This window comes from Sebastes fasciatus, chromosome 8, assembly GCF_043250625.1.
Source record: "Sebastes fasciatus isolate fSebFas1 chromosome 8, fSebFas1.pri, whole genome shotgun sequence".
Taxonomy (NCBI): Eukaryota; Metazoa; Chordata; class Actinopteri; order Perciformes; family Sebastidae; genus Sebastes; species Sebastes fasciatus.
The window spans coordinates 10,485,374-10,507,386 of NC_133802.1; the positions used below are offsets into that span (position 1 = coordinate 10,485,374).

General features: G+C 40.7%; 1 long non-coding RNA gene across 1 annotated transcript; it reads left to right on the forward strand.

The window, feature by feature from the left end:
- Nucleotides 1-6,634: 6,634 nt before the first annotated feature.
- On the forward strand, nt 6,635-21,942 carry LOC141772063 (uncharacterized). The gene is made up of 4 exons (XR_012594840.1): nt 6,635-6,710; nt 20,497-20,613; nt 20,696-20,770; nt 21,563-21,942. It is a non-coding gene; the product is annotated as an uncharacterized LOC141772063 (long non-coding RNA).
- Nucleotides 21,943-22,013: the final 71 nt, after the last annotated feature.

Here is a 22,013-nt window from a genome sequence, read left to right on the forward strand (position 1 = left end):
ATCAGAATTTCTTTTTTTCTCTCTAGTATCTCAGATTTATTTATGAAAATGTCCCCTGGAGTTCAACAACACTTAACATTTCTCTGTGCCATCATTTGAATTGCAAAATACCCAGAATACCTCAAATACCTTTGCAAACACTGGCAGACTGCCAAGTGAATTCATGACTACCTATAAAATATTACCAAAACATTTTGGTGTTTGAAATGAGACCCTCTGTATGTCAGGATCATGTGTTCAGGGAACTAAATCTATATTACCTTTTGTCCAGGCTGTTTTCCATGTATTATATATTTCTCAAGTTTCCAGTTTAATTAAAACTGAATAGCTGTTGTCCATCACAACGTACTGCAGTCCAGTAAATGGGACTTTATTGCTACTCTTTGGAGATGATTAGAAATTCTTTAATATCACTATATTGTTTCTTGGGTGGTCTCACAAAGCACTACTAAGAAGGACTTTATTGCACAAATGCTTGTCCAGCCAGTAAAATGAGCTTGTTAGCATCATTGCATGAATGCTTTTATAATAGACGCTTCTCATGGAAGCATTGCTGAGATGCCAAGTGTCACATACTGTACCCAAGAACCAACCACAAGAACATCGCACCCACGTGCTATTTCAGCCACCTACTGTAGCACACATTTCAGACGGGAATGGGCTGCTTGCTGAAAAGCCAAAATTTGGAAAACAAACATTGCTTTTTTTTTATTTTCAAATGAACTGCCAAACATTTCTAGGTACCAGTTAATATTATGTTCTTATTTCCCCACAGCTTAGTTTTCACATAAACTACCAGTCAAGAGAAATGTTTTGAAAGTGACAAATGAAAATAAAGACGTTGAAAATAGCTCAGCCAGAATTTATAGTGTATATTGGGTGAGTGGGATTTCTAAAGCATATTCACTTTCCCTTTTTTTTTCATAAGCTGCAGTCTTTCAACATGTTTAACAGTGCGGGGATGACAGACGATACACGTTTACATAATATTTGCCTTTTCATTGCTCAAGAAGCAGGAGAATGGCACACACTTGTGAGTTTTGATTGTCTTATGTTTTTTTCTTTCCAAAATGTGTTTAATGACAGCTATGTGAGCATGCCGTAACGCATTCGCTGCCCTGCAGTGGAACACGGAGCCTGCCAAAGTGGTTGCGAAACCACCCTGCGCCACGACTCTGACAGGAATTTCCCATCGCCCCATTATCAGCATCAGACAAGCTGAGTGATTGCAATTACATCTGCCGAAATGCTAAGAGCAACTGCCTTTTCTCTTTTCCTTCGGAGAAGTGAGGTATTATGAATGGCCCCATTGTGGATCTGTGAGGTTTCTGTCTGCCCAGTAAACCAACATAGTTGTGCTGTGTAGCTTTAATGAGGCCTTAATTATGAGATTCCTCTACCTTAGTGACTCATTGGGTGACGGCTTTAAGCAAATCCCCCTGTTCACAGGCGTCCCTAAGACAAAGGGAGACTAAATGTGACATTTTTAATACCTTATGCTTTGTTTACAAACTCAAAAGTCATATAAAGCAGGGCAGCCAATCCAAATAACTTCTCTTTATTATTAAAAGTGCTCTCCAAAGTCTCCAAACACACACAATCCAGCATGGTTATGAAAGGTGACCATAGTTGGAGCCCAAATATGAGGAGGATGTGACATTTTGGCGAGAAGCCAGCCACCGGCCCGGACCCCAAGCATTCTGTCTTTCTTCTCTGTTTGTCAGCACTTCCAAACATGGCTACCTGCAGAGAGGAACAGACAGTGAGACTCTCTCTTAGGGATGCCAGGCTCCTGTATATTATGTTTTTAGCATGCCATGGATTTTTTCACAGCAGCCTAAGTTACTCCAGACAGAGCCGAGCTGTCCAAGTCCTGCTGATACGGAGGCGGCCCTAAACAAACCTGTTGCTGTGATACCGTCCCAAGTGGACAGGAAGATGAAAGATAAATGCGATGTAGTGGAGCTCATTACTTGCAGTTTTTCACACTAAGATTAATGTATTTGGGTACCACTTTCTAATAAGGCACCTTTCATACAGGGTTTATCAACTGTTATTAATGGCCTTAATGTTAAATAAATACTAATGTTTTATAGATCTGTTATGAGTAGGGCAGTCAATCGATTAAAATATTTGATCATGATCAATCCCATGATTGTCCATGATTAATTGCGATTAATTGCAAATTAATTGCACATTTCTTATCTGTACAAAATGTAGATTTGTCAAGTAATTAATACTCTTATCAACATGGGAGTGGGCAAATATGCTTGCTTTATGCAAAAGTATTTATATATTTATTATTATAAATCAATAATAACAACACAAATCAATGACAAATATTGTTCAGAAACCCTCACAGGTACTGCATTTAGCATAAAAACATATGCTCAAATCATAATATGGCAAACTGAAGCCCAACAGGCAACAACAGCTGTCAGTGTGTCAGTGTGCTGACTTGACTATGACTTTCCCCAAACTGCATGTGATTATCATAAAGTGGGCATGTCTGTAAAGGGGAGACTGGTGGGTACCCATAGAACCCATTTTCATTCACATATCTTGAGGTCAAAGGTCAAGGGACCCCTTTGAAAATGGCCATCACAGTCTTTCCTCACTTTCCTCATTTATCCTTCTTTGCGACAAGCTAGTATGACAGCATTAAAACTGAGCCTGCTACATCCTCCGAAAGATCGATTGCGTTAATGCGTTAAAGAAATTAGTGGCGTTAAAACAGTTTTGCGTTAATGCGTTATTGCGTTAACTTTGACAGCCCTAGTTATGAGCCATTAATAAGAACAGCTTTTGGGTTTCCAGGTTGTGCAAAATCCTCCTCCAATCAATATTTTTATGTTGGATAATGGATCACATAAGTATGTGAAAGGAGTCACTCGTAGTGACGGACCTATCACCTACAGCTCTACTGAGCTTTATAGCGTTTTTTGGGGTAATTGTTTTGGTTTTCTGGATGGCAACTTCACTGTTTTGGTTCACTTTCATCACTCTCAAATAGGCCTAGCTGTTTTGCAGCTGTTTTTAGCAACAACAAAAAAAAACTCTAAAAACCAACTGCACACTATCTGTTCAGCAATAGAAGGCAGAGAAACACAGTAAGTGACTAGCTGGTGAACATAGCGGAGACTTTAACAGCTAGAGAGCCAGATATTTCCTGCAGGAGTCGGTAGAGACCAAACGCAGAGCTAAAAGGAGAGTGAATATTGGACGCACATTCATCAGATGTCCAGAAACATGACTCTAAATATAATGGTGTTTTGTAACTGCTGGATGTGTTAATAGGCAACTGTTAGTTATTAAGTGTGCCATAACAACTTAAAAGATGAAAATATGTCAGTGGTGGTGTTCACAGCTTGTTTCTGCTGCCCCCAAGTGGTCAACATTTACACTAACTGCAAACTTGATGGATAACTGTAACAAACATTTATCAATGATTTTATATTTAAAACTGGCAGACATGATGACTTATTAGAAAGTGGTAGACATGTGACCCTGTGTTAATGATGTACTTCTACATTTATGACCACAGTGAGGAGGAAGATTTTCCACAACCTGGCAATCAAAAAGTAGTTTTCTTAATGGCTTATAACTGACGCAGAATGATTTATTAAACATTAACAAAGTCACAAGTTACAGCTTATCCCTTTATTAGGAAGTGTTGCTGTTATCCCTTTCTTACCTTCATTGACTTACTGTAGGCTAGGCCTACTTATAACCCTTTGCTTCATCCTATTGAGAGGCTTTATCTGCGTATAGGCAGTGTGCAAAATGCACCTCAGTGTACCTTATCATGAACACAGCCTTTGAAAAAACTGTTGGAAATTTGAAGGCTACAAGGGTAATTTGGGTATTTTTCAACCTGGACCCTATTTTTTCATGGTTTTGTGTCTAACTGATTAACAACAATTTCAGAATTTGGTCCACTATTGAGGGATAACGCTGCAGCTGCTCACGGGCTGCAATATGGTGCTATCGGAGCAAGCTGGCCACGATCACTTTTCTGTAGCCGACGCAAACCGAATATGTCATATCTTCATCTGAATAATCTTGTATTAATGGTGTCTGGGCGGTTTCAAAATCAGACAGCAGCTATGTAAGTATTTTCAGCAATTTAGTTCTCAAATTGCGGCTGTCAAGTGCAATTGAGGCTTCCCTCAGTCAAGCATGGCCCCTAAAAAGATTTTTGTCTCTCTCATGTCTCTGTCATGTCTACATCTCTGCACCTTTACAGGTTCACTCAGCAACCTCTGGTGCAATTACACAAAAAGTTATATGAGGACAAGGGACACATTAGAAACACTGGTCCAGCTTGACATCCACGCACACACACACCTCACAGCATGGACAGGCAGCAGGAAAGAGTCTGGTGTAGTTGGAGTGGAGACGGTGGGTTTTAATGACACAGTATCTCTCAGAACGCTGTTCCCATAATTACGCTCTGTCTGACGTGGATCTGTCATTGGTTTTGATTGTTTGTCCTGATGCCCACCTCCTCGGGGAGAAAAGTGTCTGAGTGTAGAGGGGAGGGAGGGTTAGGTGGATGTTTGGATCCCCTCGAGCTGGACAGGTTGCATTCAGGAGCCCACGGGAGGCCCAAACTGGAGCCATTGGTGAGATTGGTATCGTGTTAATGGCTCCACAGGCTCCAAGATACATAGCAGCAAAACCATAAGAGGCACTGGAATGTGGAGCTCCCTTGAATTATTGTCATAATTAGGGACAATTGCACACGCAGACCCAAGACCTATTGTGCTCATTTGGAACCTGCTTTGTCTGACTTATCTCAAGCCTCTCTCTACACTGCTTGTGTTTATGTGTGTTAAAGGAATAGTTTGACATTTTGGAAAATGTGTTTATTAGATATTTTTCCCGACAGTCAGATGCGAAGATTGATATCACCCTCATGCCTGTGCCTTCAATATGAGGCTACAGCCTGGCGACAGCTATCTTAGCTTAGCATAAACACTGGAAAGTGCACAACCCCGTCTCACAGGAAGGCGTATAAATACCACAACATTGCACGGACATTCCGCGTGTCATGAGTACGCATTTTAGTGTTTTTGCGGGTCATTTGTACGCCACGCAAACATCCACAGCTAGGTTTAGGCAAGGAAACCACTAACTTATGTTCAGGCAAGAAAACCACTTAGTTAGGTTAAGGGAAAACATCATGGTTGGGCTTAAAATAAGTAAGCAAAACTAAGAAAACACGTGTGGAAACATCACCGGAAAACGCATCACAAACGTCAATAAAAAACACGTGAAAAAATGTCACTGACGTATCTTACAAAAAACCCAACAGTCAACAACGGTCTCGAACACAGGTCTCTCGGTTAAAAGTCTGTGGTATTTCTCGCATTTTATACTATGTCACTAACTCTTACTGTAGCATTTTTACACAGATGTGTTTACATTGTTATTTGTACACGATACATGGCATACAAAAGACATTCGGAAATCAAGAAAGGCATACTCATTGCACGCTAAACGCATTGTGCATTATCGTGGCATTTATAGCCTACGCCTTTTCGTGCAAACGGGCTGCTGTGCAACTTGTTGTTTTTACACTTGGATTTTAGTACGGAATAAACCACAGGTTTTCAATGTTTGACACTATGACCACAATTGAAAAACAATTTTGAGACAAATTTAATCAATATTGAGACACCTGCGCCTCCGGACACCTCCTGTCACATCCTGTCACATCCTGTCACATCACTTTACATCTGTTTGGGTTTTGGAACTACGGTTCCCATAAGGCTTTGGGGGATGTAAACAGGAAGCACTGTCCCAATAGGCCTTTTTCATGGAATACATTTTAGCTTGTCATAGTAGAAAAAGCACAGGTGTAAATAATGAAATTAATGACGGCTGAATTTCATTTAGTATTTACCTGGTATTGTGCATTCTGGCTCACTGTCACTCTCACTGGGACACTTGAATAGAACAGAGCCATCGTTAGTGTTATTAGTAACACCTGTGCTCTCCCTACTATGACAAGTCAAAATGGCTGCTGTGAAAAAAAGGCCTAGACGTTACATGGTGGGCTACAACTTTAGCTTATATTTGTTTACATTTTGGCAAATTGGCACCATTAAAAGTATGCCGAATTAGCTATTAGCAGTTCCTGTTTGCAATTTACCCATAGATATACAGACAACTACCACTGGATTACTTTGATACTGAAGAAAACTTAAAAACGTGGTGATATTCAGTCAAGTTGAGTGCCTTTTTTCTATGATTTCTAGATGGACATTGGAGATAATGATATCCTCAGGAAAAAGTAAGTCAAACTACCTTTATGAATATGTGAATCATGTATATGTCTGTTCAGATTTGAATGCGTTATGAGTCCGACGGGGTCAGATTTTAAGTACCTTAAAGGGATTTGAGTATTTTGAAGTTGGGTTTTATGAGGTACTTCCATAGTACGTGTATTACTTACAGTAGCTGACTGTCTGCGTTCAGTTCCCCATCTGAAAGGAGAAGGAAAGGGCTGTATGATGGCAAGATAAAGCGTGAAACCATTCTTAATATAGCATACACTTAAACAGTTATTGTTTTATTTAAGTGAGCCTTTCTTTTAGGTGGCTAAAATGTGTTTTTCTGCCGTCCACAGCACTTTATTGCTTTGCTCCGGTGAGGGTACTCATGTCTGTTTCTCCAAGCTGGGGGCGCACCGACCATCATCTATTGTAAGTAATACACCTACTATGGATAAGTACCTCATACAACCCCACTTCAAAACACCCAAACTATCCCTTTAGTATCCCCAATGAGCTGTTTGTCAACCTTTGCTGCTGCTGCAACTGCTGACATTGTAAGTGGGCCAAACTACAGTTACTACTACCAGTTGTTTTCAGATCACCTGTATGCACCTGTCCCTTTAACCACATGTAGCCTTTCTTTGCTGCCTCATGTACCAGATTTAACCTCTAACTAAAGTCCATCTGTTTAAACTTACAATTCCTCAAGCCTCCAGTTACAGCAGTATGTTCTTAGGGTCCTTTATGCAACAGCAGTTGTTATGAAAAACATGTCAGATATCCAGTGTAATACACGCATCTCTGTATGACAGATGATTAGGCCTTAAATAACACTATTGACACTAATAAGGGCAAATATCCCTCATTATCTTTTCCCAGAGTGATAGCAGGAGATAGAGCGGGGCGGTGCCGGTGAGGCGACTCAGGCGTGGGGGGCTCCTGGGAATAAAACAGCAGACCTGGTCATGTTGTGGGCCGGTAGCTCATGTCTGAGGGTGCGGCTAGTCTGAGGTTGATGGTGTGGATAAGATAAGGTCTTGCAGAGATAAGGCTGAGGGGCCCCAGAGTGATGAAGCAGACGACACACGAGTGGCGTCACTACTACTTGAGGAAAAACTTATGTTTAGACCAATTACTCCACAACTCCAGCTCGTATGACATATTTTCATCTTCTGAAAATGGGAAATTGGCCGATGCTATATTTCTTGATGTAACTATAGCACTTGATCTAGTCGACGTAATGCTCTTAATGATACACTTTGTTAGTGGACTGTCTTGATCCACTTTGCTTTGGTTTCATTCATTTAAAATTCCAATAACAGAAATCAGTATCTTCTATTAAATGGCTTGAATTTAGGTAATATAGGGAAAGGTGTCCCCCAAGGACTTATTGGCTGCTATTATTTAATATATAAACAATCGTCTATCAGTCTGCTGAGTGTAGTGCTCATCAGTGAGGGTATGAGACCATTATTTATACATCAAAATCTCATGTTAATAAAATTCAGTATTCACTTCACATTTCACAAGTTCTTCATATGTTTTGTATACACAAAAATCTTAATTTTAAGTAAAGCTGTCAAATTATTGTAATCAAGTTAAAAAAATTCCCTCTGAAACGAAGTGAAATAGAAGTAGAAAGTGGCATGGAAAGAAAATACTCAAATAAAGTACAAGTACATCAAATTTGTACTTTGTTACATTCCACCTCTGGGTGTAAAAGCTCTTGAACGAGTCTGACACTCATTTTATGTGAATAAAATGGGCCCGCTGCAGACGACATGCTCGACTCAATCCGCAGAGCCCTGAAGCACCGCTCCCGCTGCTGCACAAAGCGCTGCTTGCTTGTTTATTCAATGTTTATTAATATTAAACGTGTTACTTGTCCAAATTGCACCAAATTCGACACTGCACGTCCTTGGGTCCCCAGCAATACACCCACCAAGTGTGAAGTTGATCGAATTAATATTTCATGAGATATGCGAAGGACACACACACACACACACACACACACACACACACACACACACACACACACACACACATACAGAAAGTCCTAGCTTCGTAGTTAGATGATGATGCTACAGCACTACTTATTGGCCAAATGGTACCAAATTTGTCATTATCACTCAGACATCATCTCTGCACATCTCCGCCAAATGTGGTTGCAATAGAATAAAGCGTTCAGTTGATATAGAATATTTTGTAATGTAAGCTTTGCCCACAGCATTTTAGCTAACTTTGAGGGCGAGCTATAAAAAAAACTGAACAGAACATCAAAAATCCAAAAAAGTAACTAGTCCAGAGATGTTCTTCAACAAATTCTGGGACGATTGCTCAAAAACAATCTAGACACAAAGTGGGCTGATATGAAATTTTTGTTTGGGGGGGGTATTTTGATTTTGAGACTTACGGTTCAAAAGTTACAGGCCGAAACATAAAATTTGTTGATAAAAGTGCCACCATTTGGCCAAATTGTACTACATTCGACACTGCACTCCTTTGGGTCCCCAGCAATACACCCGCCAAGTGTGAAGTAGATCGGATGAGCGGTTCTAGAGATATACGGAGGACATACGGAGAGACAGACAGACAGAGATTCCTCGCTTTATAGTTAGATAAGTGAAATGAAAGTTAAATGTAAACTTGCAGAGGAACAAACTTCATAAATAGAGGGAATCATAACTCAAAAACGTGTGAAAGCAGCAAAAATTTGTAATGGCTGTCTCTGATCTAATTTCTGTGTTGATGGGAAGCAGCATGTTAACAAGAAACAAGATTTTGTTTCATGTCATCCCTTGATAACCCTTTTTCTCTCTCTCTCTCTCTCTCTTTTCTCTCTATCTCATCAAATATTGTTAGCGTGTTAATGAACTGTAAACCTCAAACCTAGCCACACCCTGCCTCGCTATCATCCACCGCATCTATTCGCCCACAGTTCTGGTGAATCCACTCTCGGGTATTGATGGTGTCTCTGCCCTTGCTTGCAGGCTTGAGGGAAGAAGCTTCGAAACCTCTCTACCCACTCCTCCCCCTGCAGCTCGACTCTCTGAAACACCTCAGTCGGTGTCAGACCAGCCCTTTCTCACTCTGCAGGGAGAGCCGGTGTGGTTTTTCATTACGCAAATCAAGACTGTCAAACGATTGTGTATATCCTGGCGGCGACTGATCCAGTAGGCTCATAAATGCCCAGGCGTCTGCCATCCATTTGTTCACATGTGTGATCTCATATATCACACTTGTCACTCCTGGGCAGCTATAATCTCCCAGAAGCTTTTAGTAGAAATCCCGCTGACAGTGTTATTTGAAATGCCCCGTGATTATTCATTATAGAGTTTACACATTTGGGGAAAAGATTAAGATACACAGAATAACCGTAAGTACAGAAATAACCTAGGAAATAATCAAATACGTACTCGGTCTTTCACTTTTTTTGACTTTTGCTGAGACGGTTGCATAAAAAGCTGGTGTATTACCACCTTAAGACGCAGGGATAAAATGAGATGGCATGTGGGAAGAGGCGTTCAGTATGAAAGGATAAACACAAAACAGCAGTGTACTTTCACACAGTCCACAGACTGCAAACTATAATCTTCCAAATCCTGTCAAAATCCCAGGGATGTATGTTTCAGTAGTAAATATACACACTCGCAGTATGTACCTTCTTTCTCCCACTGCCGTGTGATTAGATGCATTTGAATGAGAAAGAGCATCTCTCGATGTTTTGGCAGGGCAGTAAAACCGTTAAAGAAGTAATATTTGTGGACGTAACTCTTCGGCCTTGAGACAGGTTTACAGTCTTGTGCTGGCAGGATGGATTCCTGAAATAAACTTTCCAGACCCAGGGAGTGAAAACAACTCCCTTTCTTTTGTGAGGGAGACGAGGCTCGGCCCGATATTCATCAGTGGGGATAACCTCTGACCCCAGAATCATATGACGCTGAGTGCTGGAGATCCCGGTGCAGCCAGACAGTCTGTCTGAGACGCCATCTCTCTCTCTCTTCCCGACACTTTTCTCTCCCTTTTCTTTCTCCTCGTCTCCCACTTTTCCTCACCTTTCCTTCTATCTTAGGGACTGTGTGAACATTGTTAGGGTGTGGAGGGGGGCTGAGAGTCCACAGAGTTGTTATTAATGTTTTCTTTGGACCCTCTCCTTGTCTTCTTCCCCCAAAACAGCAACACCCTCCCCTGCATGTCAAAATAATGCAGCGGTAATGAATTGATTCAACTCATTTCATTATTAATATCTAAAAGAGGCTAAGAACAAAGAATGTAACAAAGAGGGTGTACACCAGTTTAAACAATAATGTCTTAATGACAAATGTACATTTCTGTAACTTCTGACACAGTGCAGTAAATCTCTTTATGCCTCCGTGTCGACGACAGCCATTGCATTGTGTTTCGAGTTGTCCATCCGTCCGTATCTAGCTATCTATTTATCTATTTATCTATCTATCTATCTATCTATCTATCTATCTATCTATCTATCTATCTATCTATCTATCTATCTATCTATCTATCTATCTATCTATCTATCTATCTATCTATCTATCAGTGGTGGAATGTAACGAGACAACTAATTTCGGAAACCAGTATTGTACTTTTTACTCCACTGTATTTATTTGATAGCTTTAGTTACTTTGCAGATTTAGATTATTAGTATAAAATACAAATCAACTAATACATTGTGATAGATTATTATAGATACAGTACATTTGTACTTTTACTTAAAGGTCCATTGTATAGGTTTTAGAGGTATCTTGCAGTGAGGTTACAGATTGCAACCAATTGAAATCCCCTCAGCTCACCCCTCCATTTCCAAGCTTGTCATAATATATATTATACATAGTTATGAATATTATATTTCAATGTTTTTACACTGTAGTATTGCTACGTTTACTTAAGTAAAAGTCCTGAGTATTTATTCCACCTCTGATGTATGTAACCCCCCTGATAATGCAGCCCGATATCATGCCAAAGCGTGTGATACACCCGCCTGTCCGTGAATATTAAAGGTGTGTATGAACGTGCAGTACCAGCATGGGGCGACAAAGCCACTCACTTAGGTTTAGGCAAACATACGGAAACAAGTTACCGTAAGTACAGAAAACACGTGACAACTGTCACTACAAATTATGTGGCAAACATCAGTGACATAACTTGGAAAACAAAACACCGGTCTCATGTTTGAAAGTCCTGTGTTTGTTGGACCCATCCACCTCCCCACCTGCCCACCGTAGGTAGTCTTTCTCACTTTATATACTATGTAACTAGCTCTGAAGTTAGACTTCCATCACTACACAACATCACACCATCATGCAGGCGTGTAATATTCACGTCTTGGCGACACAAAACGTGACGCTGACACGCTTTTTTCCGGTGGACAGGCGGGTCTATTACATGCTTTGCTGTGAGACAGCGCTGGATAATGTTCATACAGTCCCTTACTTGCCCACGTTTCAAATATGCATCCCTACGTCTTGTAACACCGTATAAACTTTGTTTTCTAAGCTGAGGAAATCTGGGGGAAAATAAGAAATATCTCCTCTATAACAGCCCCCCTGTTTCTCCACTCCCAACCCCTCAGATACCAGCATGCAGACAAGACGGTGGGCTCTCACCGCTCCAAACAATTACCATTAGGTAGGCCATGACAGAGCTTTTCCACACCGTGCGACGGACTGAAACAGCTGCTGACAAGCCCATCTCTCCTGAGCCCCGCTCCAGTCTGCTGCGATGCTCTGATTGTGACACTGGTTTTCGGATAAGGTACTCTCAGGACATACCTCAAGATGACCGCCTGATAAACAAATACCTAATGGGCTTCCTACAACATTTGATTTAATTTAAATCGAGGTCCAGGAACTGCTTAATTGTTTCCATCTTGCAGCACCGTACTGTAGCTAATTATCGCTGCTTATCAGGGCGATCGCAGGTTTTAACCTTAACATGATGCAATGGATGTCATTGTTGATGTATTGGAGTTTTTTTTTTTATATATATATTTATAATCGTTCCACGGTAATTACAGAGCAACTATGGATAATTCTCAGGGTAGGATGCATTCATACTTTCACTAATCCAGACATGGAGTCTCTAAACATATAATTACCTTATAAAAGAGGTATGCCCCATTTACATGCACTCAGATCATTCAACAAAATGTAAAGGCAGATAATGTGGTGATTTTCACAGCGATAACTACCGGGATCAGGTGTTTATGCACTAATCAGTGTTGAAGCATGTTGCGCAGAGCCTACATAATGAACTCGAGCAATTATAACTGTAATTTAATGTTCTCGTCTGCAGACGATTACCTCATTTTTATTGCGCTGGTGTTGACAGTAAATAAAATACATGCACTGATGATGTATGGTGGCAAAACATGACGGTTTGTTTTGATGAAAAAGGGGCTCACAGGTGGGTTGCAAGTGGCCGCGTCGAGTCCACCCCCCGCCCCCATGCTTACAGGAAAAGGCCGCCGAGCCCCATGCATACATTTCTGTTCACTTCATAATTTGGCAACCGTAATGTTTGAGGCATTTCACTCAAGTGAGTCATGGTTTGAGTGGAGCCCCGTGCCAAAGAGGTGTTTGGTTTGAGTGCTGCGGTGTTCAGAATGAGGCGGAGAGCGTGAGGTGACATGTTTTGCTGGTATAGAGGATATGGGAGATACTCCTGTAATGAGTGCTTTGTGAGATAATGGTATGCACGAGCCTGCCTCCTGCTATGTCTCATCACTCAGCTCCAGAGGCAGAAACGGCAACAAGAACAATGCCGAAACATGTCATGTAGACAAGCTCGGGACGCATGTAGCGCTTGAGGAGTGGTTGGCGGAGCGTGTTGCCAGTGTAATCAGATTTTAACATGGCACATGATTGTGTTGTATAGAATAAAACTCCAAGTACTCCTGACAGCTGTGAAACTCTATTACACCTGAACCAAAATAGACATTTAGCAGTTTCTCACTTGTATCTCCTGTACGTGTTAAAGGATACTGTAGGTTCACAATTTTCAAGTCTGTCTTAAACTAATGGTCATATGCCCATATGTACATTGAAGCACTTTTTGCTTGCCGTAATCTTTCCTCCTGTTCATACTGGCTATCCACAGTCTACACTCTGTGCAAAAATACTGTTTATTTTAAGGCAATACAGTATAAGGCATATGAAAGTCACAATCATGCGGCATTTAGTGCGCAGGGCATTTAGCGTGCAATAAGAACAATAAGCCTTTCTTACTTCATGGCGTGTCATTTATATGCCATGTTGTCTGTAGCGACTGTAATGTAAATGCATCCGCATAAATATGCTACGCTCAGAGATGAGACGTGAACAAAAAGTGAGAAAGACTGCTTATGGCGGGTGGGTGGGTCCAACAAACACACAACTTTTAAACAGGAGGCGGGTGTTTGAGACCAGTGTTTTGTTGTTTTGTAAGTTACGTTTGTGACGTGTTTTCCGTACTTATGTTACTCATGTTATGTTGTTGCCAAATGTTGCAGATTGATTGATGGATGGATGTCATGATATTATTGGTTGAAATTGGTTGGTTCCAGCTTAAAGGATGATTGGATTTTGATATGAAGAATTTAAAGAAATGCATTTTTTGTACTTTATTTTTTGCAACCTGTCAATCACAATGTAGCCACGCCCTAAAGCATCCCCTGCTTTATCGTTTATTTGACTCTAAATGGGACCATAATTTACTAAATGAACATCATGCTGTATTGAAGAAGACTTGAAACTCATGTTTACAATGTTCACTGAGGTAATAAATCAAGTGAGAAGTAGGGTAATTTTCTCATAGACTTCTATCCAATCAGACTTCTTTTTGCAACCAGAGGAGTCGCCCCCTGCTGGCTGTTAGAGAGAATGCAAGTTTAAGGCACTTCCGCATTAGCTTCACTTTTCAGTCCCGGAGGTAGCCCACTGGGAAGTGACCTTTTAATGGCCAGTATCAGCAGGAAAAATATACAGCAATTAAAAATGGCTTCATATGGGCATGTGAGTACTGTTTTAAGACAGATTTGGAAAAAATGTGCACTGATCCTTTGAACTACTTGATATAATACTGTTTGTGGATGCTCAGAAAGGCTCGTGTGCGTAACATCATGCTGCAGAGAGCAGCGTCTAGACCTGGGAGCAGTATGGCTAACAGCTGTGTGCTCCTGTCCAGGGACAACTGGCTGTGACGGCATTTCCTTGGATATTCTCTCACATACTGTGTCTTTATTTCCAGCGGTCAAGCTCTCATTGCAGCACCCACCATGGATAAATGCTGCTTTTGTCAAGAGTTTTTACCCCTCTGAGCAGCTGTCCACAGCCCCTCGGGCACTCTTTGCTCAGCAACCCAAGCAAGCGCATGTCGGCTGTCAGGCCAGTGAGAAATGAACATTCGAGTTGAGAGACAGTTTTCATTATAGCGCGTGGCCAACTTTAGATATCATGTTGAAAAAAATATTTCTCTCAAGAAGCCTTTGTATGCAATGAATTAAAACAAGACACAGTGGTGTACTGTGCGCACTTGATGTGTGTACATAATGCATACCTCGATGAAATCTGGCTTGGATACACCTCACACCTCAAACCATTTCACAATTCCTGGCAGGAGCATGACTCACTGATGCTCCGAGGATGTTCCCAAAAGTTGGTTTGTAGTCACACTAAGCTGTTAACTTTCCAAGATTATGTGGCCAACAACACAAACACAGAGATCCGGCGCTTGAATAGAATTAAAGTTGGAACATTTTTCACTGAACACTCAAAGAAAAGAGTTATCTAAAATGTGGCTCTTAGCAGTTGATTAAATAAAGGAGATGCCATGAAGCCAGGCAGAGCAAGTGTGTCACTAATAAGGCCTTGACTATTACCTGGACTGACAGCCAGAGAATGGGAGGAGAAGGGCTGGCTCCACACTGCTCAGTCAGCCAGAAAGCCCCCAAACGGCAGGGCTAACGCAGGTCAAGTGATTTGGCGCCTCGGGTGTATTAAAGCTATTTACAAGGGACTAAAGGATTTACGTTGCTTCACCCATTTGGTCTGCGCTTTTATACGACCTGGCACCGGGCTGCTAAGTTTTCTCTCAATCAATACGAAAGGGTCATAAAGAATATTGCCTTTAACTGGTGTTTGGCTTTTTGTTCAGTTGCAGAGGAAAGGAGGTTTTTTATGGGTGGCTCCTGACGCCTGGTGTGAAGGCAAACGCGTGAGATTACATGAGATCCTCTGCACTCTGTCATGCACGCACACACACACACACACACACACACACACACACACAAAGAAACACACAAAAAAATGCATGTATACTGTTTTCAAATTTAGGGCAACACTTTACTTTAATCCCACTATTTAGCATTTATAAGCATAAACATTTGATAAATGATTTATAACACAATGTAGCTGTAGGCAGATATACGGACATTTTAAAGTGTTTATTAATGTATTTGTCAATCACTATAACTCCTTCTCTGAGTGCCAATAAGTGTATAAAACAGATAATGAATGAGGATCTAGTGAAACACAGTTGTAATAATTTAAAATATGTCTTCATAAGATAAATTATAATTGTTGTCAAACTTAAAAATGTCCTTATAACTGCACAAATCTATATTATAGTGTGTTATAAACCATTTATAAGATATTTATGGGCTTATAAATACTAATTAAGGGTGTTAAAATAAATGTAACGGTATGTAATATTCTGTGATAGTCTGAAATATTTTCAGTTTTTCATACATGATAATCCATCTCTGACAATGTTTTATTTAAAAGAAAACTTTTTTAAGGACATTCAGTTATTTTTTATTGAGGTACATATTTTACCCCTAATGTTCTTATGCGCTATTTAAGAGCTCAAAAATATGTTTTAACAGCTTGATACTTCATTACTTTTTTTCTATATTATGAGCATTACTCCTCCTAAATCTCAAATAAGTCTATTTGGATTTCCGTTATTGGAGTTTTATAACAGTTTGATCATAACCTGGTCTACCAGGGAGTTCAACCTCTCTGTATATATTTGTAATATTCCTCTTATCGTCTATTCATACCAACCGTTTGTGGTAGTTTTGAATACACACTGAATGACACTATATTTGTCTTTTATTGACTCTTAATCTTTGACACAGTGTATTTGTCTTTCAGTGACTCTTGTTGCCCCCTAGTGTCTGGCTAACCTGTGGCACCCATCTTATTAACTAAATGAAACGATCTATTTTTTTGTTGTATTTTTAAGTTTTCTTTAATTTATATATATTTGTATATATATGCCTCATTTCCTTCCCGTGGGTATTCGCCTGAGAAAGATGTGTAGTTAGTCAAAACATCACTAATAAAATTAAAGGGTGGTGTAAACCAGTGTGCAGGTACTCCTTGATTTTTTTGTATCTGGCACCTCTACAACTGAGGCTTCATGGGTTTTGCGATTGATTATTGTTTTTACGATTCTTGTTATTATTTTTTACACACAAAGCAGTGGGACTTCAAAAAATGAGGAAGTAAAGCCAATTCCAACAAAACACAACTGATAACACTTCACCTCTGGGGACACATTTCGGATCCAAGCCACAATGAAGCTGAACACATTCACCGCCAGTGGTGGAAAGTAAGAACATTTACTCAAGTAGTACTTTAGTACAATTTTTGAGGTAGTTGTGGTTCCTATTTCCGTTTCCTGCTACTTTATACATCTAATCCACCACAATTTAGAGGAAAATATTGTTCTTCTTACTTCACTATTTCACAACTATATTACTATAGCTACTTTTCAGATCAATATTGCATATGAAAAGCTTACAAAATGTGATACACTGTTAAAGATTAAACCAATGGTTCCCAACATTGGTGTCTATTAGGGGCCTCTTGTTAGCAGTTCTGTCAAAGAGTCATTTCCCCTCTAAACGTCTCTGATGGTTTCATTTAAATAACTGTTTGAGGTCCAGAAGGGTGAAATTATTCAGTATTTCACAAAAAAAGCATAAATTAAAGACCCAACAGTCCCAAAAATTTGGAGAGTTTTGAAACAGAACTTTGTTGTTTCTTCGTTTCTTCCTTATTAATCATCTCACGATCCCTCAGATTTATCTCATGACCCTTTGGAGGGGTCCGACCCTTAGGTTGAGAACCACTACACTAATACATAACTGCATCAAAGTTATTCATCTATTAAAACTAGCTCTACTTCAAACATTGTTTAATCTGTATTAACAATATAGTATGTGAAATATAATAGTGTAAAATGTGCCATTTTTCAGTAGAACCAGTACTTTTACTTTTGATACTTTAAGTACATTTTGTTGATGATACTTTTATACTTTTACTTAAGAAGGATTTTAAATGCAAAACTTGTAATAGAGTAGTTTTACATTATTGTATTTACATATCTGAGTACTTCTTCCACTGCTGTTCACTACTGACTTTTTCACATAAAGAGAGATGCTGCCATCTTGTGGATATTTTTGCAAAGGAACCATGCACACTAGTGCGTTAGTGCAGCTTGCCACAGGACATGTCTGTCTTCTGTCCCCTGAATAAATTGAATCAATGAGTCCCACCCTGAAACGAATGTCTGAGCTACAGTTACACCCTTTCATTGCGCACCAGCCTCGAGCTAAAAGGTTATGAGGCTGCAATATGCCGATGTTTAGTAGAACATAATGAATCCTGAATGATGCTTTACCCTTTGATCACATCACACTACTCAATGGTGCAATTAAGCCGGTAATTAATAATAGATTAAAAAATCCACAATGAGTGGCAGGCCGTATGAGACGCATGCTTCAAATCGATTTAGCAAAATGGAGGAAAAAAAAGGGATAAAACTGTAATTACTCACATCAATCAAGAACTGTGATTGAAAAAAAAACCTCTGGGGCATAAAAACACACACACACAGACACACACACGTAAACACACAGGGTTTTACAGCCATTGGCCTGTCAATGCTCTCGCCTGCCAGCTCCAGACAGGCAATGTGTTCCAGATTAGATCAAACTCCAGGTTGCCCATTTCAATTTTCTAAAAGCAGCTGTACGGCACTTTGTTACCATGACGACCCTCAGTCTGGTCTGCTGTCATAAAAATAGACAGGGGGTTGTGGTTCAGTTCAGAACTTGATGAGATGATAGTGGGCAGCAGACAATCAAAGAAGAGCATGATTAGAAGTCAGTCATTAGGCTGCTGGAGCATCTGGCAGCGGCCCTTAATCATGATGATACAGCAACAAGTGGCGAGCATTCAACCTGAACTTCCCTGACGTTGTGGTTTGTTTCCTGAAGTGTAAACAGCGTTCACGGTTTATAGTTTGATCTGTTGTGACAGGGGTTAAACAGGGGTGGGGCCAGACGGGCGGCAACCCAACACTCCTCACCTACCTACCTAGTCAGAAGGTAGTGAACAGACCGACCAGGTAAAGGGCCAGGGGCTCCCGGACCAAAGCCTCTGTGTGACGTGACTGTACATTCACGAAGAGATGGAAAACGACTAATAAGAAATGCAAAACGACTACAAAGAGCTGGAAAACAAATAGAAAGAGACACCAAATCACCTCAAAGACACACAAAATGACCACAAAGAGCCACAAAACAAATAGAAAGAGACGCAAAATGAACACAAAGCGACGCAAAACAACCACAAATACACGCAAAATGACAAAGGGAGGCAAAACAACTAAAAGGAGACACAAAACGACCACAAAGAGGCGCAAGACAACCAAAGAGAGATGCAAAAGGACTAAAAAGAGACGCTACTTATGGCTGCATCATTTCGAGTGGTTTGGTGTCTCTTTCAGTATTCAGTATAATCACCACAGATAAGTAAAAATAACAAAGTGACACAAAACGACCACAAATACCCGCAAAACAATGACAAAAAGACACAAAACTACCACAAGGTGACATAAAACAAATAAAGATGCGAAATTACCACAAAGAGGCGTAAAACAACAAAAAAGAGACGCAAAATGACTAAAAAGAGACACTAAATGCAGCTGCATCATTTGTAGTCATTTTGTGTCTCTTTCAGTATTCAACAACATTACCACAGAGACGCAAAATTAACACAGAGACACAAAACAAATAGAAAGAGATGTAAAATGACCTCAAAGAGATGCAAAACAACACTTAACGACCACAGAGACGCAAAACGATTACAAAGAGACACAAAATGACTAAGAAGAGATTTTAAATACAACTGCATCATTTGTAGTTTTTTTTATGCATCTTATGCTGTGTTCACACTATGAGCCACACAGCAACAGGCTACAAGTCATTGTCAATGGAAGCCGGTGCCACGAAGCTACAAACTGATGCCCGACATTTGTCGCTGCGTAACTAGTGTGACGCGCTGAAGCGTCAAGCAATCATATGGTTTTGTTTCGCCCAGTTCCGTTCCATCTAAACAAATGTCGTTTTGTGGTTAAACGGCCAAGCGTGGCCAGCTACATTGTCACCAAGTTGCATTGAAGTTTTGCTCAAGCGCTCGTTGATGTAGTTATGTGGTTAAATAGCACTGGGAACTGGCTAACGGATTTATTTTAGACGGCACAGCATTACAGTGTGGCTGTCTGATGGGGAACCTTTTACATCTGTGTCCAGGGGCCCGTTGTTTTATAATCTGTCCACGTCTGTGGGCTGTATGGAGTTATTCAAACGTTTCTAACGGTCTAAAGGTCAGGTGTTGTCAGTCAGTGTGATCGCCTGTGTAATCAAACCCTCATGCACTGCTGCCCCTGCCGTGAGGATAATCTACAGTATACGCTGTCGCCCACATCAGAGCAAAGCAATCTCCCTCCAAGCAGCAATGAAGTGTTATTGACTAATTCCAGCTGTCAATGTGCGAGGGGAGCTGTATGTTGGAACCACTAAGGCAGCTCAACCGCGGGTACCGGTGAAGCCATAAATGTCCAACTCTTGTTTAATGGAGCAAATTCGCCACTGCAAATGCTTTTCCCTTAACTTTTTAATAAGTGGAGTTTGGTACAGTTTTCTTTCACCGAAAAACACTTTTATTTTTATAGAAATGCATTTTTGGACTTTTTTCTCCAGGGTATACTTTCTTTTTTATTCTTTTTTATATTTCTTTTATTTAATCGCCTTTTATTACCTTGTGTGGTTTTGTTCTATTATGATGATAATGATCTATTCATCTGTTTTTGTGTGTTGTTTGAACTCTATTGACTGCGTTATTTTGTCTTTTTCCTTCCTAACGTACAGTTTGAAGGACTGGAAGCTCTGGAAGAAAATTAGAGACTTTCAATCAGAGCAGATTCACCTGCAGCCAACACCACAGAAAGAGCCACCACGGCAGGTTCACCAGAGAGGGCGAGATGGGTATGAAGCACATAATACAAACACAATGTCACTATATGACCTCAGGGTAGTAACACTTTATTCTGTATGTATTCTTTTGTAGACTTTATTTAGCATATTCTGTGGGTTCTCTTCGGCCCAGATGTCAAGCAAACATCGGACTTCTGCAGAAGTCCAGGTCAGTCCTCTATCACTCGTGTTAATCTGTTGTTTACCTGTGTCCATCTCAACAAATGCCCACACAGGCAGCCTGCGTTTTAGTTCGCTTGGAAACAGTCCGAGACCACCTCTAGCAAGCGGTCTCGGTCCAGTTGTTTTGAGTATGATTACTGCATTCACAACCACCCACCAGGGGTTAAACCGCACTAGAGTTCGATTAAAGCGGACTAAATGTTGGCTTGTTAAGAAAGAAAACCCTAAGAAAACATGCTAAGTTGAAATACTGGCTTCTCTGACAACAATGCTACAGCCAGTATGTTCTTCTTTGAAATTTCCTTACCAATTGGCCGGAGTGATCCCGTCCACTGCCCATTTCGACACGATGTTGCCACATTTGAAACAAATTGGCACACAACCACAGCCCTCTGCAGCCATGGAAGCAAGCAAACGAACTGGATCTACAGAGATAACCTTATGGTCAGACTCTACCCGACCTGAAAAGCCTCAGCACATCTCTCTGTGGTCCGTGTGCAGCTGGGTTATCAAAGCAGCCAGTATTTGAAACACACGTCCGGTGAAGTGATTCCGACTACTGCTGCTGGCCAGTGGTTAACGCCGTGATGCTGAACACATGCTAACTGCTATTGAAGGAGCGGACGGGCCACGACTCTAATATTTTGAATATGAACTGCAGTACCCATTTTAAACACTAGCTGTATGTGCTGCATATCGCTCCTTTAAACAGTGTCATTTCCCCAATTTTTTTTTTTAAATCGAATATCCTACTTTAATTCTCTTTCCCTCCCTCCAGCCACATTCCCACTACCCCAGACCCTATCATTGCCATAACATGTCTACTAGATACCCTCAGACTTTTCCCGTCTTCCCCGCCCATCTGCTCACCTGTATCCTTTTTCCCTCATCAGGCCTGCGGTATATATAACCGGCCCATTTCCCACCCAACTTCGTTGAAGTTGCAAGGCTGCTCATCCTTTGCTATCTGACCTCTGAACCTCGCTACCTGAACCCTGCCACAAGTATCTGGATCTGGATGGACCTGCCCGTCTGCCAGAACATTTCCCCTGCCCCTTGGCATCCTGTGGACTGATTAGTACTCTGTTTGGACTTGCCAGTAAGCTTCGTTCCCTATCATACCTTCAATAAATCCCACAACTGTTCCTGTCTGCGTTTGAGTCCTCCTCCCTCTGTTGCCTGTACTTACCGGCCGTGACAGGCAACATAAATTGCAGTTTTCTGGACTG